At 41.9% G+C, this 21,492-nt stretch overlaps 1 protein-coding gene and 1 long non-coding RNA gene across 13 annotated transcripts in view; one reads left to right on the top strand and one right to left on the bottom strand.

Annotated features, from left to right (window-relative positions):
- The window catches only part of PTPRD (protein tyrosine phosphatase receptor type D), a 2,106,329-nt gene that overhangs the window by 681,718 nt on the left and 1,403,119 nt on the right, over positions 1 to 21,492 (bottom strand). The window lies entirely within an intron of this gene.
- LOC109280775 (uncharacterized) overlaps positions 16,917 to 21,492 on the top strand; it is a 40,938-nt gene continuing 36,362 nt past the window's right edge. Inside the window, exon 1 of the long non-coding RNA XR_009460965.1 lies at positions 16,917 to 17,000. This is a non-coding gene — a long non-coding RNA (uncharacterized LOC109280775). The remainder of the gene's footprint in view (positions 17,001 to 21,492) is intronic.

The following is a 21,492-nucleotide window of genomic DNA, read 5'->3' as shown; positions in this document are numbered from 1 at the left end:
GATGGATTTAGGATTGCGGTAGGGTGTGTGGGGGATGAGGTCGCACCCCTTTTGGGAATGTAGTACACATGTACCAAATAACTCACTGAAATGCAGACTACCAAATGGGGTGTGACCATATCCCACCCACCTCTATTCTGGATGCCAGCAAACTCAGAGCAGGGAGCACCACTGCTGTTTGCCCTTTCTTTCCCTCCCTTGAATTTGGCAGTGGAGGAAAAGAGGAGGCAAGTGAAGAGGGGACAAGTGGCAGCAGTGCTCAGCCCCTGCTTTCACACAGCTCCAATGCCTAGGGACTGAGAACCACCACAGCCACTTGTCCCCTGCTGCTGAATTCAGCAAGGGGGAAGGGGTGGGGAAGAGGAGGGAGAGGAAGGGTGAACAGCAGTGGTGCTACCTCCCTCTCCCTCCCCAGGCTCTGGAGCTGAGTGAAAGCAAGAGCTCCACCCAGAGCCCATGCCAAACATCTGGTGAGCCCTCAGAGAGCTCAGGGTACAAATAGAGCTTCTGGCAGTAGTTGTGCCTAACATGCCAGTAAACTCTGAGCTTCTTGCTCATGTAGCACATGGTCAAAAGGGGGTGCAACTGTACTGCTGCACCCCACTAGATATGCTGTGGTGTATCATAAATTACAGGGTAAGACAAAAGGATTTTGGAGGGTCTGGGTGATTTAAAAACACATTATATAACATGTGGAGTCAAAATATTTAAGCACTTCAAATTTGTACTGAGTTAAAATTCACCTTGGCCATTCCTCTTTTTGATAGTGAGGAAGGGGACTATAATCTGCCTTTTATAGCACTTCAGAAAGGATGGACTTCTCTTATGAATAAGCACATTGTACTGTAAAATAGCACAGATTCAAAGTGTGTGTGTGTGTGTGTGTGTGTGTGTGTGTGAGAGAGAGAGAGAGAGAGAGTGAGAGAGAGAAGAATGTGCATATATGTAAAAACAGTAGGCTTCTTTTGAATTTAAGTCTTGTCCTATAGTACAGGGAACAGTGAAACTAAAAGGAGCTAATTTCTAGTGCCGTTTGCATTGTCTGCCAGGTGTTAAGCTCATTACTGGGTACAGGCCAGAGCATCATTTGCTGGGATAGCTCATTACTTCATTAGTACTTCTCTCATTTGCCTTTCAGAGGATCAGTTTAAACATGGGTATCCATGGTTAAAGGGCCAAGCCAGTTCAACCATAACCACAACAGATTTTTAACTTTCACGTCCAAAGCCATCAATAAATGTGAACAGTTAAAACTTTTTCTAGGCTCTTAAAAATCCCTTTGAGGTACCCAAGGCTAACTTGCCAAGAATCTTGTAGGAGGTGCAAAGAAGTGAAAGGGAAAATGGGATGAGGTAAGTGCTGAACATTTTGTTCATTAAATATATAATGTTGGTGGAAAATTTCCCTACTCCCTTCTGCTGTAACAAGTATTGAGTTGTTTAATAAAGTTCACTTCATTGTTATTTAGTATACTGCAAACACTCCTTATTTGTACACTACCTCCCTTTCTCAGTAAATCCCTTTCTTAAATGAAAGATTCCTTTTATTCTACAACAGCCAATCAAGGATCCTTTCAACGCCTGCTGTTTGTGAACTAGCCAGGCTACCCACAATAATCCCCCTGTTTACTAGTTTAACTAACATTTATTGATAGGTTAACAAAATAAACACAGCAAAAGAAAGTGGGGGTGCTGCTTGGGAGACAGTGAAGCTTCTAGTTTCCCAGTACATTTTTGTTAGCAGAAGTTTTATGACTAAATGTTGGTGAGAACATCCCTTGCATTTGTTTTATTTTCTTAAAAAAAATCCCGAAAGACAATTATTTTTTAATTTCTACATAGAGAAATGTTTCTATTAAAATGTTAAAAAAAAAAAATCTTCTTGAATGAAAACTAATTACACAGGGGCTGATTTGACAAGAATTTGAAGAAACCTTGCTTCGCTTTAAATTCTGCTTTGTAATATGTAAAGTTATTTGTTTGCTCTGTTTGGTTGAACTTCAGTACCCAGAAGGCTTGCTGACTTGATAGGGCGGTGATATAGCAAGAATTTGTGACACAGCATTGATCAGTGGCCAAGATGTAAAGCAGGCTCCTAAATCCCTAGTTAGGCATCTAAATAAATAGGTTACTTCAGAAGGTCCTGAGCCATATTTAAACATAAAAACCCACAGATTTTGACATCAAACTACATATTCAGGTATGGATATCTATCTTAGGGGTCTAACCACGAAGTAGTCTGGATTGACAGATCTACAAGGTCTTAACTGTACGCAAGAACCCTTAACTGTACTCAAGAGGCCAGCCATGGATGAAACCATGGCAAGAAAAGCAAAACCCTGCTGAAAATGACTGGAAGCTGGATCTTGTGGCTGCAGACTGAGATGTAGCAGGACAGGTCCACACTCAGGGCAGCTGCCAATGCACGGGCCAGTGCTAGTTCCTGCCATGCCGATTATGGCAAGGTGGCCAGCTGCCACTATGGCAGCAGCTGCTTTTACTGTGTGTGCTCCCTCTCTTCCTCTCCCACCTCAACAAAGGCACTGCCCAGGGCTGTGGCTCCAGTCACCATCCCTCAGTTAAAGTACTGGCTGCAGATTCCAGAACATATTCCTGTAGTAGGTTTAGAGAAACAAAAAATACATATCCATTTGCCATGTGTGTCTGCATATATAATGTATTAATGCATGTGAACAACATTGTATGTTGCCCTATCTTCCCTTTGTTCTATCCATATTTTAAAAACAAAGTCTAGATTAGCTGCCTTCAAACCCCTGAAAAAATGTCACAACTATAAAATTTCGAAATGGTAAAAAAATTGCACTAGAAAACCTTATTTTGAACATCAACATTTCACACATGCTACATCTCTGTCTCCCACAGCCATTTATGTCGTTTTACTTCATTCCTGTTGATCTGCTCATCTGTATATACCTAGACACCTGTATTCAGTAAAACTGATGTCAGTGCATTTCAGAATCAAGTCTCCATGTGGTAATTCCAAGAGCTTCTCTAACCTGTGACAACACAGCCTGGGGAGAATAAGGTTCTGAAACTGGACCTCCCCATCTTGCCACACAACAGCCCTGGGGCAAAGACAGGCCTCAGTTCTTTTGCATTCCTGAATCTCCATTTCTGTCTGTCCATATGCCTACCAATATGTTGAAGCAAGCTGGGATATTCCTTGGCTTATCAGCCATCATATATGGTAATGAAAAATATTAATTTTCAATGAGTCAGAGATATTCATTTGAATGTTTAGCTCTGGATCTAAAGCCAAGCATTCCCAAGGGAAAAGAACTGTGAAATAAATGACAGTTTTACAGTGGCTTTTCTTACTGGACATTTTTGTTCTTCCTATATACCATTTTTACTAGCTTCCCATAAGACCAGATGAACACTTACAAAGTTGACATTTCTAGATGTTATCTAAGGTTTGTTTGTGTGACTCCAATTAAGAGTTTATTTCAGTGGTCTGTTCCTGTTTGCTTGTTTGTTCTTATTTTCTATTTTAGTTAAGTGAGACCCTCCTGGGAAAATAAATAGCATTGCTCTCATCATGTAAGACAGAAATTTATTTTCTACACCTAAATCTATAGATTTTTACTTCCAATTTATTTTTATTGGCAGTGACATGGGGGAAGGAAAAACTATTAATTGCACCTGTCCCTGGAATTGCAATGTGTCTGTATATAGCAGCTTCAGTAACCCAAGAAAATATACTTTAGGTAATTTATACTCCTTGTTCCCTAGCTCATTAAAAAAGTAATTTGGGATTAGGAAAATTAGCATAGAAATGCTTTGTGTGGACCATAATTTTAATGTAATAGCCAATAGCTATAGAGAAATACAAAAATACCCTAATTGCTACTGTCCCCTCCCAAAGACATGATACTATAGTCTCATTTAGTTTCATATCCAATCTACATATTGACAGATCCAGACACAGGGTTCAAACTTGTCTATAGACAATGCTGTTGCTTCCTGTGTTGCTCTACCTCTCACCCACAGGCCGGACCCAGCCTGCAGAGCTGTGTCCTCCAGCCCACAGAACTCTCCCAGGGTCTGGACATTTTGAGATGGGGGCATTAAGTGATGGCCCCTGCTGCCAAATTTGTGAACTTGTAGAATAGCCCCACAGGACAGATAACATGATCCTGAGTTACAAATCCAACCAACCAACTGCAGCCAGATCCAGGCACATGGGGTTAGGCTGGCATCCTGAGCTGCACCCATTCAGGATCTGGCCCTCAGATTGACCCTGCACCTCTCCTCTGGCCCATGAAGCTGCAAGATTGGATACCACTGCTGTAGTGTAAAAATGTTTGGTTTTTTTTCACCATAATTTTCACAAGAAGGCAAGAGGAGGGGAAAGAAAGAGTTGAAAGTCTCTGTTTTTTTTCTCAGGATGCTGGCTACGCTAACTAGAAGCAAAAAGAGGCCAGAGATTTTCCTTTGAAAGACACTCTAATAAAATCCTCTCCCTTCCACTTCTTCCTTCTCGAGGGAGTTCCCACTTTATCAAAAATCTCTAACTGGAGAGGCTTGATCAGAATATCCTTAATGATATAGATGAAGATCTAGCTTGACAAGGCATTTTAATACCTAAATCAAAGCCTCCATGCTTAACAAGCATGCCTTGGAATAATCAGATCTGAACCATACAAAATCTCTATGATAAAGCTAGGGATGAACAAACTGGGTCAGATAAAATGAGAACCAATACATTTCTTTGCCCAGAATTTGATCCAAAAACAACCCTTTCTAGCCTGAAACGTTTCAAGTAATGTTTCCTCACTGCCATTATTTTAAACATTTAATTGTGTCAAATCATCCAGGGCTTTATGCTGAAATCAAAGCAGCTGATGTAGCATTGGTGCCATGGAACAATGCCACACAATCCAGGCAAAACAATCTACCATCAAGATATCTAGTTGCAGGATTAAGGCCTTCAAAGCTTTTGGTTTTCACTAGTGACCTTTGAAATAGTATCTGTCTTATGATATCAGATAATTTTTAATAGTTGAAGTCCTCAAAATAGTTAGATTCATTCATTCCCTCTCCTGGTTATTTAAATGGCAAAACCCCTTTGCTGTGGCACACAGCTCTGACCCTTGTTCTAACAGAGCTCACTACAAAGGTTTATCTATTTTTGTATATTTTTTCTGGAAGAAATGAACTGACCAGGTTGAGTAGAAAAATACTAGATGAAATATATTAAATATATTCTTGTGCATCTGGAAGCTAAGGGAATGTTACTGGGGTAGGTCAGAATTTTCCGGACATAGGATTATCTAAAATTATGTTTTTTTTTGCCAAATACATTTTTTCCAAAGTGATACAGATATATAATTAAAAAAACAAAACAAAATTGACCTCCTTTTTGCAGGGGGCAAAATTGTTCAATAAGTAACAATGTTCTGATGACCCAAGACAATTTTTGTTTATTTTTTTTTTTTTTATGAAGCTCAAAAAAAACATGTGGGTTTACCTGACATGAGGTTCCCCCATCATTTTTCATTTTAGTTACCCTTGCCAGAGCTTTGGATAACTGCTGGACATACCAAAATGAATGGTACTTCTGGCCTGTTTGTGATTAAAATACTGAAAAACTGAAATACTCTAAGAAAAAATAATGATCTTTGATTTCAAAAGCATGTAATTTCTGGTTAAGAAAAATATAGACGCATCATTTTTCACTTATGACTATTTACTTTGTCCTTTAAAGGCCAGGAAGTGATTGAAGCTAAAGAGCATTCCTTTAAAAAAACAAACAAACCCACAAAAATCCCTACCTAATATAGGGCTTACATTCCCCTTTCTTTATTTTGAATCAGACACTTGTAGAAAAATTGGGAAGTGGGATATGAGGCATATTTGAAAATACCAAAAACTTTAAGATCTATATACTCACATACTATGTGCAACAGGGTAGGTTCAGTAGAAACCAAACAAGACATAAGGAAAAAAACTTATTTACAAGTCAAGTACCTAGGGTTTGGAACAGGCTCCCCCCAGAGGTGGTACAGTCTCCCACCCTGGTGATTTTCAAAAAGCATCTTGAAGCCCACCTAACCCCCAGTGGTCTTTCCTGCCCATGTGCAAGGGGGCTGGACCTGATGATCTGTAAGGTCCCTTCGAGCCTATAACATCTATGAAAATCTGAAATCACTTCTTACTTCCAATCCTCTCAGGGGCTAATTAGAGAGGTAGGTAGAAAATGGGGAGGTAAACACTGGTATGGCTTTTTTGGCTGCATTGGGTCTCTACCCAATATGCATGGAAGACTTGCAATGAAGAAGCTGGAACAATTTCTTCCTTTTCCCACCTCTCTTAAAACACAGCTCTGCTCCAAAAAGTTAGTTTCAGTTCGTAAGTACCAGAAATTTGAGAAGAAATATATTCACCCCAGGTTCTATAGCAAAACAATCTAGTCTTGCTTTGGAGATGCTGTACTTTTCCAACTATAAAAAGTACACTTGCTCAGTAAGGCTAAGTACAGACATTCAAAAAGTCCCTGGCAGAAGTGCTCTATCGCACTTTACTTAAAGTGCTATACGTTACAGTGGGAATGAACTAAATAGACATTTGCCACTCAGGGTGGAGCTGGGGTGGAAATTGGTGCTCAGCTCTAAACAGTCTTATTGTGCCATGATACTCTAACCACAAATGCCCTTTTGAGGAAGAAAAGACTTCTGCCCTTTCCAGGAGCTGATCAAAAAGAAGGAGCTGTCAGGTGTGGATGCTATGGATTGCCAAGGAAGCCAGACAAAGAAGTACTAGGGTCTGAGCCAGACATTTACCTCTTGAGAAGCCACCCCAGGGCTAGCTTCAGGGGGTCCTAAAGGAGGGAGACCAAATAAGGCTTCTTTTTGGGGAGTCCTGTGGCAGAGCTTCCCCTTGAAATGATGCAATTCCTAACAACTTCCCATAATGAAGAAACATTAGAGAAGAAAACCTCAAACCCCCTCAAAAAACCTCAAAAATAACCTGCCTAACATCTGACTCCCCAGGTAAGCTCTCCACTTTTTACCAGCTATATTCTTTCCCTCCCCCCCAACCTGTCTCTCATCCATTGACTATAGTTACATTATTCCCCTCTCACCACCTGTCTCTCACCTATTGACTATCTCAATTTATATTTTAACTGACTGGCTTTTTTGACTACATACTGGCCTTACTACTCCATCCAAGAAGAGCACAGACCAAATGCAGATGCTTCCTCAGCCTGACAAAGGGTATGTGCACCCAAAAGCTTGCAAAGAAGAATTTTTCTAACTATTTGAGTTGGTCTAATAAAAGGTAACGGATTTACTCAAAGAACCTTGTCTGACTATGTCCTTAGAACAACACGGCTACAACCTACACCCCTGGAACAGTTTCCCTTGTACACTCTTGAGAAGTATTCTCACTTTCTCCTTTTGGACCAGGGGGAAAGCATTGTAAAAATGAGAAGTTCTGATTACTTCTTCATATTTGAGAAGGCAACTGTGTCCAGATGTTTTGCTACTGTATAGAAAACAAGATTTTCTGAAGTGGAAAAATAAAGCTAAGCCAAGGGCTTGATCGTTATTACATTCTTCAAGATTGCAGCAGATACTAAAGAACATTGAAAAACAACAAATGCACACTGTGTAGGAGACAGGGCTTGTTGATACAAAGACAGTGACCACATTCCCTTGTTTTTCCTGAAAGTGATAACCACCTTTTGCCTTGGGGTCTGATGATCAGGAGGAAAAAAAGTGTATGAGGAATTGGCCAAGATGATCAGCAGTAAATGTGGAGTGTGGACAGGCTGACACGATCCCTGACAATGAGAAGGAAAGATCACAAATAATTCAATGAGCTTTAGTTAAAGTGCCCCTGCCACCATTTGGAAGCATGGTAATGCTGATACAAGAGAAGTGGAGGCTGCTGGAGTGCACTATTTAGTGTGCTCCAGCACAATTAATCAAGTCTGCTCTAATATGCTGTAATTACAGCACATTGGAGTAGCCTCCCCATACTTCTACAGGCACCCTATTATTCTCTCCCTACCTTCCTGCATATAAAGGCAACAAAATATTACAAACTACACTAATGTATAGAATTTGTTGAGAGGGTCTTAACACATGAGCTGACGCAAGGAGCACGCTTTAATAACACTAATTTTCTTCCCTCATTCTCAGTTCTCTGTTGTTTGATGTTTTTTTCCCATTTATTTACAGACATCAGACTTTCACCTCGATTTGAATAATTTAAGAGTGGGGAATTGGGCATGTATTTTTGTGTGTGAAACTTCAGTTCAAGGCTATTATCCATTTGATGTAACCACTTGGGCCTGTAAATAAGTTCAGTAGCTGATTCCTGCTGTTCAAGTGCCATGGCCAGGCTCACCAAAGGATTGTTTTCTCCTCTTATACTTTTTACACTAATAAAGCCTAAATATATAGCACAATATCTATTCAAAAGGTGAAGTTACTGAAGACCACTGTGAAAAAGTATAAACTTTTTTATTCCTAATTATTATTAAACTAATGTGAAATATAAGACAAAACCACCAAATATTAAGCACTCCTTTTATCAAAGATATTTTACAGAAAATCTACTTATGATCCAGGCTGGATTCAAGTTACATCCCTTGAGGTAAATAGCCTAATCCATTGAGCTTATCACTTATGTGTATAATTATGAATTAGATATGCACTGCTCTCAGACATATTTTAATCAGTCTTTTACTGAATAATTAAAACAATACAGTGATTTTTGAACTTGAAGAAAGTCCCTCTGAGATACTAACATTAGTAATTATAGAGGGTCAGAGGACAGGAAGTATTCTACATGACAGGAAGACAGGGATAATTTACAATGTGATGTTAGAGCACATTGGACCCTTATGTATTCCTCTAAACTTTGTGTATATGATAATGGTGTTAAGTCAGCATGACATTCCATGTTCTTAATAGTAATTATAATGCCAGTAATTATAAGCTACAGGTTATGTTTGTATTCATGAATAAGAGATCCTGTTTCTCTTAATCACAACAATGAATCACTCCTCTGTTTTCATGGACATTCACTTTCTTGCAGCAAGAAAGCCTTCATTTGAAATTTACAATCATAATGAAAGCCAGAGATGAGGCTTGACAGTGATATAATCTTGCTAATTTTAAAACTGAAACAGAATAAGTTGAGTCACACATAATGAACCAAATGCCTAAGCATTTCTCCACAGAGACCAACAAAGTTAATGAATGCAGATTTTAAAAGGAATAACATTAAATGTGTCCTTTTCTGTGCAACAAAAACAAAATGTTGTTACTATTACTATTAGAGAAAACAATGAAAGTCATTATTAATAATAAGAGACTTATGCCAGATATAAGTAATAAAAAATAGCAGACAAGACAGTCAGGAATAAGTGAAATCATTTGATTGCTTTAGAATCCATTTGGACAGGTTAATAAGGAATGCTACCATGAAAACATGCACTTTGGTGGGACATGCACTGAAAACTGAAAAAAATTCATGTAGCCTCTTCAGTATGTGCCCCAAGTACTTTGATTGCCATTTTACAGTCTTGGGTGTGCTCATAAGAGCAACACTGGCCATACCTAGAAACGCTTTAAGAGCAACTGTGTGACTTTTAATTTTGGCATGCAACACATGAGGAGTAGTAATGAGTAACACAACACATATATAATATCGAATCAAATAGCATCCAGTCCTAGTGATGTGTCCTTGGCTTCATCAAGTTTTGTTAGCTGGTGCTAACTGTTCCAACGTGACCTGATGTAACCAATTAAATGTAGGAAATGGTTTAAAAATATAAACAGTTTGAGTGAGCAAATGGAAAGAGCAGCTAAGTATTTCTCCTTTACCTACAGTTAGAAGTGAACAATGATATGGGTTCTGCATACACCATGTTGTGTCATGAATTTGGCATAAGTGTTACACTTGTAGTTGGGTCCCCATGAAACAACACAAACTTAATAAAAGATCATTAGCAAATTCGGGTTATGGCATTTGATTAGTTTTTGTAACACAGATATTATTTATTTAACGGTTGCACTGTTTTCAGTAAATTGCTTGGGTACCCTTATGAAAATAAAAAAATACAATCCAGGCAACCATCAAACAATTATAAAGGGAAAATTAGCAACTTGTTGTTCTCAGACTAGAATTCAGGGCCAGTTTGCCTAAGTGAATACACTATTTTGAACAAAACTGGAAAATGTGTTTACAACAGAAAAAGAATAAACCTCTAAATGAACAAATAGTAAAATCAGTATTAAACATATATTACCAAGCAGTCTAATAATTACTAGTTTGATTGTTGAGAAGAAGTCAGCTGAAATAATGTCTGTGATTACAGCAGAAAAAGCGAGTCCAACAGCAACATCCAACCAAGGCAAACAATAAGCCAAAAATTCAAACATGCTATTAAGATACATAGTGCCCACAGCAAGGAAACAGGCTCTGATTCCATTAATTGTTGGTATCTAGACCATAATCTATTTTTGTCCTCATAAATTTAATATACTCAGAAAAAGGAAAAAGCATATTAATGACAGGCTTAATAAATCTGACATGAAACAGTCCCAACCAATTCCACTCCACAGCTTCACTTAATTTTCTGGCTGATAAACATAAAGGAAATATTTCTATCAAATCCAATACAGATGTAACCTAGACATCATGAGTGCGAGGCTGCAGTTCTGCAAATGAGGTAGTCATTCAGTTTGTGTAAATACTCAGCTGATTCTGTTTTAAACTGTTTCACTCTTGATAGCTCAATGCGTTTTCCCAGCTAGAAAATGGAAACGTTTATATCTAGGCTTTTCAGAAGTGGAAAATTGTGTGTCATCAATAAAGCAATAAAATATATACCTGAAGGATGATTGATCATAAAGAGGATGAAGACAAACTGTTTTCTGTGGCCATAGGGGACAAGACTAGGAGCAATAGCCTCAAAGTTCAGCAGAGGAAATTCAGGTTGGATATTAGGAAGAGCTTTCTCAATATGAGGGTGGTTAAGCATTGGAACAGGCTACCTAGCCAAAGTGAAGAATCTCCCTGGAAATTTTCAAGAATAGATTAGACAGACACTTGACTCGGATCATTTAGGTAGGCATTGTTCTGCCTTGAGTAGTGGTCTGGACTAGATTACCTCCTGAGAACCCTTCCAGCCCTACTTTTTTACGATTCTATGCCAAGGAAAAGGTAAGAATTCCATTCTGTCCAAATTTGCATGAGGGGTGGGTAGGCAATAAATTCAATTGGAGTTGCAAATATTGCAAGGGCAGAGAGGCAGAAAACTTCCCCTTGATTTAGCCCCCACAAAGTTGAGAAATGACAGTTAAGATTGCATAAGCAACCAGAACTTTTTACCTTTGTGCAGATGTATGAAACAATCTTTCAATTATATGGTCATTTGCTGTACAGCAATTTAATATTATGTATTAATCATTAAAATGTGAAATATGTACATACCAATTTGTAATCTGTTTTTATTCTCATCCAGTAAATATTATTTTACTTGATATAATGATCTAATGTATTTTATAACACATTTTTTTCATGATAAATATAGGACTGATTTATGTGATAAACATACACTTTTTAAATAAATCAATCACAAATCTATTCAATTATCTCAGAAGAATTGGTGGGGGATGCAGAAGTGTATGGCAAGTTGGGCAGCAGCGACCATAAGATGATTAAGTTCAAGATCCTGACAAAAGAAAGAAAGGAGAGCAGAATAGTATGGAGCCTGGACTTCAGAAAAGCAGACTTTGACTCCATCAAGGAACTGATGGGCACTGATTCTTTTCTTTCATTGATAAAACAATTTTATGAGAAATCCTGGCGGATGAGACAGTTAACTACAAAGGTGAATGATATATCAATAAATGTTCACCATACTTTAATATAGACTCACCTATTTGGTAATGTGAGGTGTGACTCACTAATTTATTTTTTCCCTGGATTCTTTGTTTGAATAAGAAAGATAGGCAGACCACCTTTTTTTTTTTTTTTTTTTTTATGTTTTATAAAGGTTTATTAAGGAGAAAAGGGGGTAACAATCCAACAAAAAAAATTAAAACACTGCCCACACAGGGGCCTAGGTACAACAGACAGAGCCTAGGGCTATGGCCTGCAAGCCCTGCCCTCACAGTCTAAAAAACAAAAACAGCTAGTGCAACAACAGCCTGCTCAGACTGCTGCAGGTACCCAGGGAAGGGGCAAGCAGTATCACAGCACAAGGATTAAATGAGGACTAAATGGGCCAGGTTGTAGACAGGTAGCTCCTGCAGCAACTGTGAAAACTGCAAACATCTGGCCCGGGTTCAGAGGCAGATGGCAGCCCACCAAGCTCGCGCCAGGCTGCAGTAAAAGGGCAGGAGGGCAGGATCCAGGAGAAAGAGTTCTCATTCACACTCAAGTTTCCCCACCCAGTGCAGAAACACACAGGCCAGCTGCTGCCAGGGAGGGCAGTCTTCAGCATAAAGGAGCCTCTGGAGAGCCTGCAGGTAGAAAGCAGCCACTCTACTCACCAGGTCAACCAAGCCCTGGCCTCCCTCAGCTGTAGGTAGATGGAGAACAGCTCAGGGGAGCCAATGGTGTCCATCCCAGAAAAGGTCCACCAGCAATCTTTAAAGCTGTTCTAGTAAATCTGGTAGGGAGGTCTAACACAGCACACTGGTGCCATAATGTTGTGGCTGCCAAATTGTTCACAATGAGGACCCGCCTATGGTAGGAGAGGTTGGGCAAGCACCAGTGCCACTGCAGCAGGTGTGCCTCCACTTCCTTGTTGAGGCCTTCTCGATTCCGGGTTGGGAAAACTGATTGGCCAAGGAACACCCCCAGAGCTGTAAGGCCCTTGTGCTGCTAGGCAAGACCCCTGGGCAGGTCTAGGGGTGGATGATTGATCCATGCACTGAGCAGTACGGCATTGCTCTTGGCCCAGTTAACACAGGATGAGGAAGCATGCTGATAAGCTTGCTGACAGCCCACCAGTGACTGGACATCACTCTGGGTGCTGAGGAGAATGGTCACATTGTCTGCATATGCCATCAGCCTAACTGGCAGGCTGCCAACCAAACCGGAGGTCAATGGAAGAATGAGGTTGGTCAAGGCCTGTAGCAGCGCGTGAAGCAGGGGATCAATGGTCAGAACGTACAGCATTCCCAAGAGGCGGCAGCTCTGGAGGATGCCCTTGTGAGCCGGGAATGGAGCACGGAGCACACTGTTCACTTTCAAAAGATTGGAGATGTCTTGGTACAGTACTCAGAGGGTGGAGGTGAAGACCGTTTCAAAGCCAAAGGCCTCTAGGGTCTGGAAAAGGTAGTTGTGGCTAACCCTATCAAAGGCTTTCTCCTGATCCAAGGAAACAAGCCCAATGTTCAGTCCAAAGAGGTCTGCAGCTGTTACCAGGTCACAAATCAGGAACAGGTTGTCCTGGATGGTCCTGCCCAGCATGCAGTAGCTCTGTTTGGGACAGATGACTGAGACTATGACAGTACGCAGTCAATTGGCTAAGGCTTTGGCCAGAATCTTGTAGTCAGCACACAGAAGGGATACTGGCCACCAGTTCTTAATGCAGCCAGGGTCCCCTGTCTTTGGTAGCAGGGTGAGAACCACCTGGCAACAGCTGACAGGCAGGATTTTATCAGCGAGGCTCTCATGAAACACGTGCAAGAGGCAGGGGCCAAGGAGGGGCCAGAAGGTCTTATAAAACTCAGCGAGCAACCCATCGAGCCTTGGGGCTTTGCCAGCAGTGAAGCTCCCCACTGCAATCATGAATTCCTCTAGGGATAGCTATCACTCAAATTCATTGGCCACCACTGGGCACAGCTTGGGAAGGCCATCATATAAGCACTTAGTGAACTCTGGGCAGAGAGGTTCAGCTGCAAACAGGTCTTGATAGAAGGCTGCAGCATGACAATAGATCTCAACAGGATCTGTGAGTATCTGGCTATCCGGAGTCTTGAGATAGTCACGGGTTTTCTGCAGGGTCTGTCACTTTTCCAAGTTGAAAAAGAACTGGGTTGGTGCATCAGCCTCTGCTAGGTCTTGGAAGCAGGTACGAATTCTCACACCTGAGGCTGCGCCCTATACCAACTCCTGCAGGTGCATCTTCTAAAGCTTAAGGCTCTTAAGGTAGTCCTGTGTCTCCACCAGCATCACATAGGGATGCCTTAAACTTTGCTGAATCCTCCTCCAACCCCTGGACATGGTGGCGGAGCTCGCTCATTAACAACTTTTTGTATTGCTGGCAGGAAGCTCGGATCTGTGCCTTCCCCACATCCCACCATTGTTTCTAGGAGGAAAAGGTGGTTCTCCCATGATTGCCAGAAATAGGCAAAGCATTCACAGAAGTGAGCATCTTGCAGTAAGCTGGTGTTAAAACACCAGTCAGGTGCCTGGGGATGAGCTCTGCCAAGCAGACTCAGCTCACAGCAAATAAGACTGTGATCTGAGAGTCCAGATGGAATAATGCAATGCCAGATGGACTGGCAGGCAATGCTTGGCAATGTACAAATGGTCAAGGCATGCCATAGCAATCCCACTAGTGGTTGCCTTTATCCAAGTGTACTGCCTTGCATCAGCATGGAAATGACGCCAGACATCAACAAAGTCTTCTGCCTCCAAAGCTGTCTGCAGTTGCCAGGCTGAGAATGGATGGGGTTCTGGCCCATTCTGGTCACGCTGTTCATCAACCAAGCAATTAAAGACACCGCCCAGGAGAAGAAGGTTGTTACAATCGGCTGCTCTCCTCCAAAAGTCATCCAGGGTCTCAAAGAAGAAAGGCTGTCCATTCTCACCCAGCAGTGGGCGTATAGATGTTAATTAGGAGGAGGCTAACACAGTTAGCAGGCAGCTAGGGACAACCTCTTGGGTTACTGCTGAGTCAGGCATCAGCTGCAGCAATAAGAGGATTGCGACTCCTGCACTGAAAGAAGTACCATGGCTCAGGAACATGTGGCCCTTCCAGGCGGCATGCCAGTTGGCTTCACTAGCTGCATCAGTTTGAGTTTCTTGCAGAAAGGTGACGTCCAGCTTTTTCTGGTGCAGGAACTCAAAGAGTGCCGTCTGTTTCACAAAGTCTCTGCAGCCATTGGCGTTCAGTGAACCAAAGGTTGTGGCAGCCATGTGTGAAGGGTGTAGAAATGGGGGAGATGCCAAGGGAACAGAAAGGAACAGCAGAGAGGAGCAAGCATGCAGTACAGGGAAAAAAACAGGCCTACAGCTTGCCAGCCGGCGCTGCTCACAACAAATACCCAACATCACCTGCAAGCTTGTTTAGGTGAAAACTATATCACTGCATCCCCACAGCAGAGTGAAGCACTGCTGCTGCAGCCTTAGCAGACACCACAGATATCTCAGGTTCTGGGAATCATTTATGTATATGCTGTGCAACCCTACAGTGGTGCTTTGTCTGGTCTAGAAAATCAATAAGGCTTTCAATTGAGTAACCAACACAGGGAGTTTCCTCAGAAGTAGGAACAGGTTCTGCCTTTGGGGTGGGGATGCTCCCTATTGAGGGGGGCACCTTAGCTGAATTGAAGGACACCACTTCCTGAGGCAGGACTTCTGTTAACTCATCCTCAGAGGCAGAATCAAAATCCAACCCTCAGGAGGAGGAGCTGTACACGTCAGGCACTGAGAGTTGCTGAGCCCCGGGAGGTGCACTTGTCCCCTCACTTAGATCCTAAGCATCAGGCTCTGTAGGAGTAACGTCCTCTGAGGGGGCCCAGGGGGATATCACATGATCTCTTGGGTGGGGCACTCTCATGGGTGAGGCACTCTTGCTCCCAGAGCCACTTGCAGCTCCAGAGGGTCCAACCTCCATATCAACTTTGTCCTCCTCAAAGAGCTGAGAGGTGGGGGAGGACCGTCAGACTCCACCACCACTTCCCCTACCCCCATGTCACCCCTGAGTACTACATTTTCTGGGGGGGGGGGAATGCCAAGGGGGCAGGCAGAGAGGGGGAGCCCTGCTCACATTAACCTCAACTCCCCTTGAAGTAGTGGAGAGGTCTTGAGGGGATAACAAGGCCTTTTTAGAAGACCCCTTTTTGTGGGGTTTGCCCTTCCCAGCAGGAGGGGCCAAATCCTCCCCCGAGTGGGAAGAAAATTGGGGGGAGAAGGTCCACTGCTGCAGAGTTAGATGACTCCGATGAAATGAAGAGTGACTGGGAGGAAGGCCCTTCCCCACCACCCAACAGGTCTGCTGCACTAGAGCTGGATGAGCTATCATCGGGTACAGCTGCAGGTGGCTCTGCTGCGGCTAGCTTCTTCGGGCATAGGGTAGCCAGGTGGGACCTACTACTACAGCAAAAACATGAGGTGTCCTCAATGGTGAGGTAGACCTCATAATGCTGTCCATCAAACAGGAAGGACATGGACTAGTGCAAACCCCGACCCCCCCTGTTGAGAAGCATAAACAGCTGCCTTTTAAAGGATAGGACATGCCAGAGTTCAGGGACCTTGCTGCCAAGCAGCAATCTATGGACCGGCCCTGTAACCATGCCATAAGGGCATAGGTGGTTAGTGAGGTCATCATCTGAGAGAAATGGAGGCATGTTCGAGGCTACCACATGAATGGCTAGTGTGTCTAGGGGCGTTGCAAGGGAAAAAACACCCCTGACAGACACACCTGCTACTATAACCTCATGCACTAAAGCAGGGGAGCTGAGGAAGATGATGGGGACTGAATTCCCTCTGGCAGCATAGAGGACATGTTTGCAGCCTATAAGCACCCCCACAACAGCAATACACTCCTCCACTCCAGTGGAGGGAGGGGCATGACGCCAGAGACCAAAGCTCCGGTCCAGAGGAGCTGAAGCCCCAGCAGTGAACCACTGGGAGCTGCCATCACCCATTCCAGAAAAAAAAGGGTTAACCCTGCAAGGAGCCAGAGGGGTGGGGGATGGGCAGCTCTCTGCTGGCAGGGAACGAAAACGTTGGAAAACAACCAACCAACCAAACAAACAAACCTCAGGGGAGAGGAGAAAGGTAAGCAAGGGAAGAAGGCAAAGGGAAGGCAAGGGAAAACAATAAGCAGCAGAGCAGCTGCAGGGAGAGGGAGAGAGAACAAAATACCTCAGGGAGGGGGAGAGGGTTATTGCAGGATAAGGGGCTGAGAAAAGGGGAAAAAGGCAGGAAAAAGTAATGAAAAGTGGGGGACTACAGTGGGAAAGGGGTCAGACTGTCATGGGGAGGGAAAACAAAGCAAGAGAAGGAGAAAGGCTCACAAAACAGGGAGAAGGTCTCAGAGCTCTGAGCAAACATTCCTGTTGGTGGCCATTTTGAAAGACAGACAGACAGACAGGCAGACAATCCAACCAAAAGTCCCACTAGATTTTCCCTTTGGGTATACAAAAAATACAAAAGATCATTTAAGTTCTCTCATTAGGTTCAGTATCAAAATATTTCATGAAAAATTCCAAACCATTCAAGTCGAAAAAAACATAAAACTTGGGAAAAACATTGAAATTCCTCATAATAACTTTAAAATAAACTCAATTTAAAAAGATTACTATGTAGAAAATTCCTTCAATTTTATTTTCTAGAAGTAAAAAACATTCACTTGAAATTAAACATAACATTTCATTTTAGGTCTCTCAAAACTTTTCATTTAAACTGAAATATTTTTTCACTTTTTATATTTGTAAATTTTGAAAATAATTCTTTTGGGGCAAGCTGAAACGATTTTTTCCCCCTCAGTATTTGGAATAGCCACTGAATTGAAAAATAATCAGAGAAGATCTAAAGAAATCTGTTTTCATTAGTGTGGTGGCTGAGGCTGCTCACAGGGGTTGGAGGCTTCGGGAATAGACCCTGACACTCCCAAAGGTGAACCTGGGGGCCCTGGACCCAGGGGCAACTTAGCTGGGAGGGAGCTGAAGCTGGGGCTGGAGCTGTGTGAGCCAGTGCTGCGTTGCCTTTTCAGAACTTGTCAATTAGGCTGGGGGGGTGGATGGCTAATGACGTCAGCTGTGGCGGCTGTTGCAGGAGATTTAAAAACCCTGGCAGATGTCAAGTATGGGGGAAGCAAGGGGGGTGAGATGCCAAGCCTGCTGGGGTGTGACCTGGCCAGCACGTGTTCCCCGCAATGCGGACCCGCTGGAGTTGAGCAGGATCAGCATAGGGGAGATGAAACAGGATTCCCCACGTGGAGCTCCCTGAGAAGGGTTTTGGATCTTTTTTTTCTTGACAGCCGTGAACTGTTGCAGCCACCTTTGGCCCCACTGAGGGTACGACTGTTCTGGGACTGGTGGAGGAACGGAGCAGGGTCTAGAGTTAAGGGCGATGGCCAGGCTGAAACCAGAAGCCTGAAACTTCCACTGAGGACTACAGGGTCAACGCCCAATGGAAGGCCATAAGGGGCTGGAAGCCATAATTGGGAATGGTGGCAGGATGACCTGCATGGTTAGCGAGTGGACTGGGATGTAGGGGAGGCAGAGCCCCAAGACTGGCCACACCAGTCAAATGAGTATTACTGTCTCTGGGACAGCGAGGGAACACCACTCAACTCCTCCTTCAATTATGTTTCCATCAAGTCATGGCAGGCAAGTTGGGGTGCCTAGTCCAGGCAGCGGAGAGATATTCACGCCACTAATTGGGGACATCACAATTAGTTAGGACAGGCCCAATCTGTCTGCCATCTGCAAACTTTATCAGAACAGATTTAATCTTTTATTCTAAGTGATGGATAAAAAGGGAAAAAAAGGATAGGATTGGTTTAAGTACCAAACATAATGGCTTTACCCTCACATTTGATGTTAATTATATGCTTGCCCTACCCTCACATTTCTATGCAATTCTATGCTTGCTATTTTTTTAAAGGGTTTAACTTTGTTACTGTGGGTGCTTATGCACAAGGGTAGAAGGTGCTGTGATGTGCTGTAATTACAGTGCATTGGAGTAGACTTCATTAATCACTTCTGCATCCCCAAGCTTCAAAATGGTGGTGGGAGTGCTTTTTCTAAAACTCATTTAATGAGCTTTAGATAAAGAGCCTCCACCACCATTTTGAAATATGGGGATGCTGATACATGAGATGCCCTAGGTGCTTTAACTAGAGTAACTCTCAGGGCCACTCTAATTAAAGCACTCTCCCCTCCCCCCATCTCTGCAGCTTCTGTACAGATATCCTATAATTATAGGCTTTCTGTTTTATGCTACAATTTCAACATTCTCTTAAGATTTTTTTCCTTTTAAATAATCAGTATTCACAACCCAATTCCTTAAGGTTTCTACTTCAAAATCTAACAATGAATCTGAGTAAACATCAGCAATGAAATTTATGAACTGGGTAAGTGAAGCTCTTTGGTATGAAATCAATAAGTTAGTGAATACCAAACTTTTAGCTTTGATTCTATATCATAAAGCATTGTTATAATAAGCTCATGTCCCAGTGAGCTATCTTGGGACAACCCTTAACCTGTTCAAGGAATAGGCTTGAAAGAAAAGGGCAATTGACTCATCAAGGTCTAATAAGTCAAACAGGTTCACACCATTTGCATCCATTTGTGCATTAAGCTTTTAACAGTTATTCTCCCAAATGATGTTCTTGAATACATCTTTCCAATAACAGTTGCATTTAATGGCCTTCCATTACATTTTTAAAGGAATAATTTCAGCATTATTCTTTTTTTTTTTCTTTCTGTATCTGAGGTCTATATTGGAGGCACTTATTGTATTTCATGTTACAGAAACACAAACACTTTGAAAACATAATTTTTTCTTTAACTAATACTGTTACAAAGTTCACAAAGATGTATTGTAATAGAGAGACAAAAAGATTAGAGGGTATTTTTAGATTTTTTTTTTTAGTTGTTTACATTCTGCATTGGATAGAACTTATATATAGACATTAGCACCATTTCTGATGGTCAATTTAACTTCCTAAGTTGCAAGCATGAGTTACATTTGTGGTACTCTGGACAGAAGATATATAGTCTTTCTCTGGGCCCTAAGAACACATTGTTCAATAACACTACAGCAAAACTGAAACTGAAGGTGAAATTTAAGAGGGAGCAAACAACATTGCACACAATGAAAAAACACAAGAAGAGAGGGCCTGGGTTGGCCATATTTGCTACTGTTAAAAGGACCTTCTAAATAACCTTAGGAACTATTTAAGTGGACATTTAAAATAAATAATGTTCTTTATATCTACATTGTGAGTTTCTTTGATAGATTTTTAAAACCAGAAAGACTATTATCATAATCTAGTCTGACTTCCTGCATATTAATGGCCATAGAACCTCACACAGTGGGTGAATCAACCTGTGCAATTAGCAACTCTGGCACAGTTCACACCAGAGTTTATTGCTCCTGGGCAATTTACATTCACACCAGAGTTTACACGTGTGCCTGGGACTACAGTATGTTCAGCTGAGGTGGAGCAGCTCCAGCTGGCAAGAAGCCTAGGGGCCTAGCCTGCAAGCCTGGAGCTGCTCTATCCCAGATCAATGTGCTGCAGAGACTGGCTGAGGCATGAGGGTACTATAGTGCAGGGCTAGCCAGCAGACAGCCCCCACAGTGAAGCACTCTCTTGCCCCAGCCAGCTCCAGTCACTGTCTACACATTAGTTTTGGTGCACTAAACTCTAACATGGGATAGTACTTGTTCCAGACAGTAGTATCTTACAGCATAGTTAATTAATTTTTTGTGCCCTAATAGCGGAGCATGTATAGACAGTAACACTTTACCATGGAGCTAATTAGTCAACTCCACAGTAACATACATGTGTAAATACAACCAGTAATTCCTCCATCAAGCCCACAGTTTATGGAAAATGTATAGCATCATTCTTAGGAGGACATTCAGTCTCCAGATTTATAAAACTAGATTTTAAAAGATTTTAAAAACTTCAGAGAATCTGCCACACTCCTTCATAAGTTGTTCCACAAGTTAATTACCATGTATTTTTTTTCCAACATGACCTCAGGAGGCCATCTAGTCTAACCCTGTGCATAAGAGACAATAATCTGTCTAAACCATACCATCCAAGTGTCTCTCAATTAAAATGACTGAGCTTCATATATCCTCTTTGTTAGGCTTTGCGTTACTTTTCTAAACCTTTTCCAATTTGTCAGCATCCTTTTGAAATGTGGATACAGAACTGGACAAATAATTCCAATGAGGATCTCATTAATTCCATAAGTAGTACTAATATCCTTACCTCTAGTCTATAGTTCATGTTTACAAATGATTTATCGTTATCATTGCCTAGTATTCCATCATCTTTTCCAGTAATGAACCTTACCAGCAATGATGCTGTTTTCTTCCTATTATTAATGAAGAGACTGAATAGCATTGGCAAAGAATCAGTGATCACTCTGAAATCCTACTGGGTGTTTCCCTACCTACTATAACTTTATGAGATCCATCAGCTGTCCAGTTTTTAATATACTTAAGGTGGGATACAATGGTTTTGTATAGCATTACTATGTCAAGCAGAATAGCATATGGTGCTAAATGGCCTATAAACATGTAA

Source organism: Alligator mississippiensis, chromosome 3 (genome assembly GCF_030867095.1).
Source record: "Alligator mississippiensis isolate rAllMis1 chromosome 3, rAllMis1, whole genome shotgun sequence".
NCBI lineage: Eukaryota > Metazoa > Chordata > Crocodylia > Alligatoridae > Alligator > Alligator mississippiensis.
Note: the sequence above shows the minus strand (reverse complement) of the source record. Positions and strands in the feature narration are given on the sequence as shown.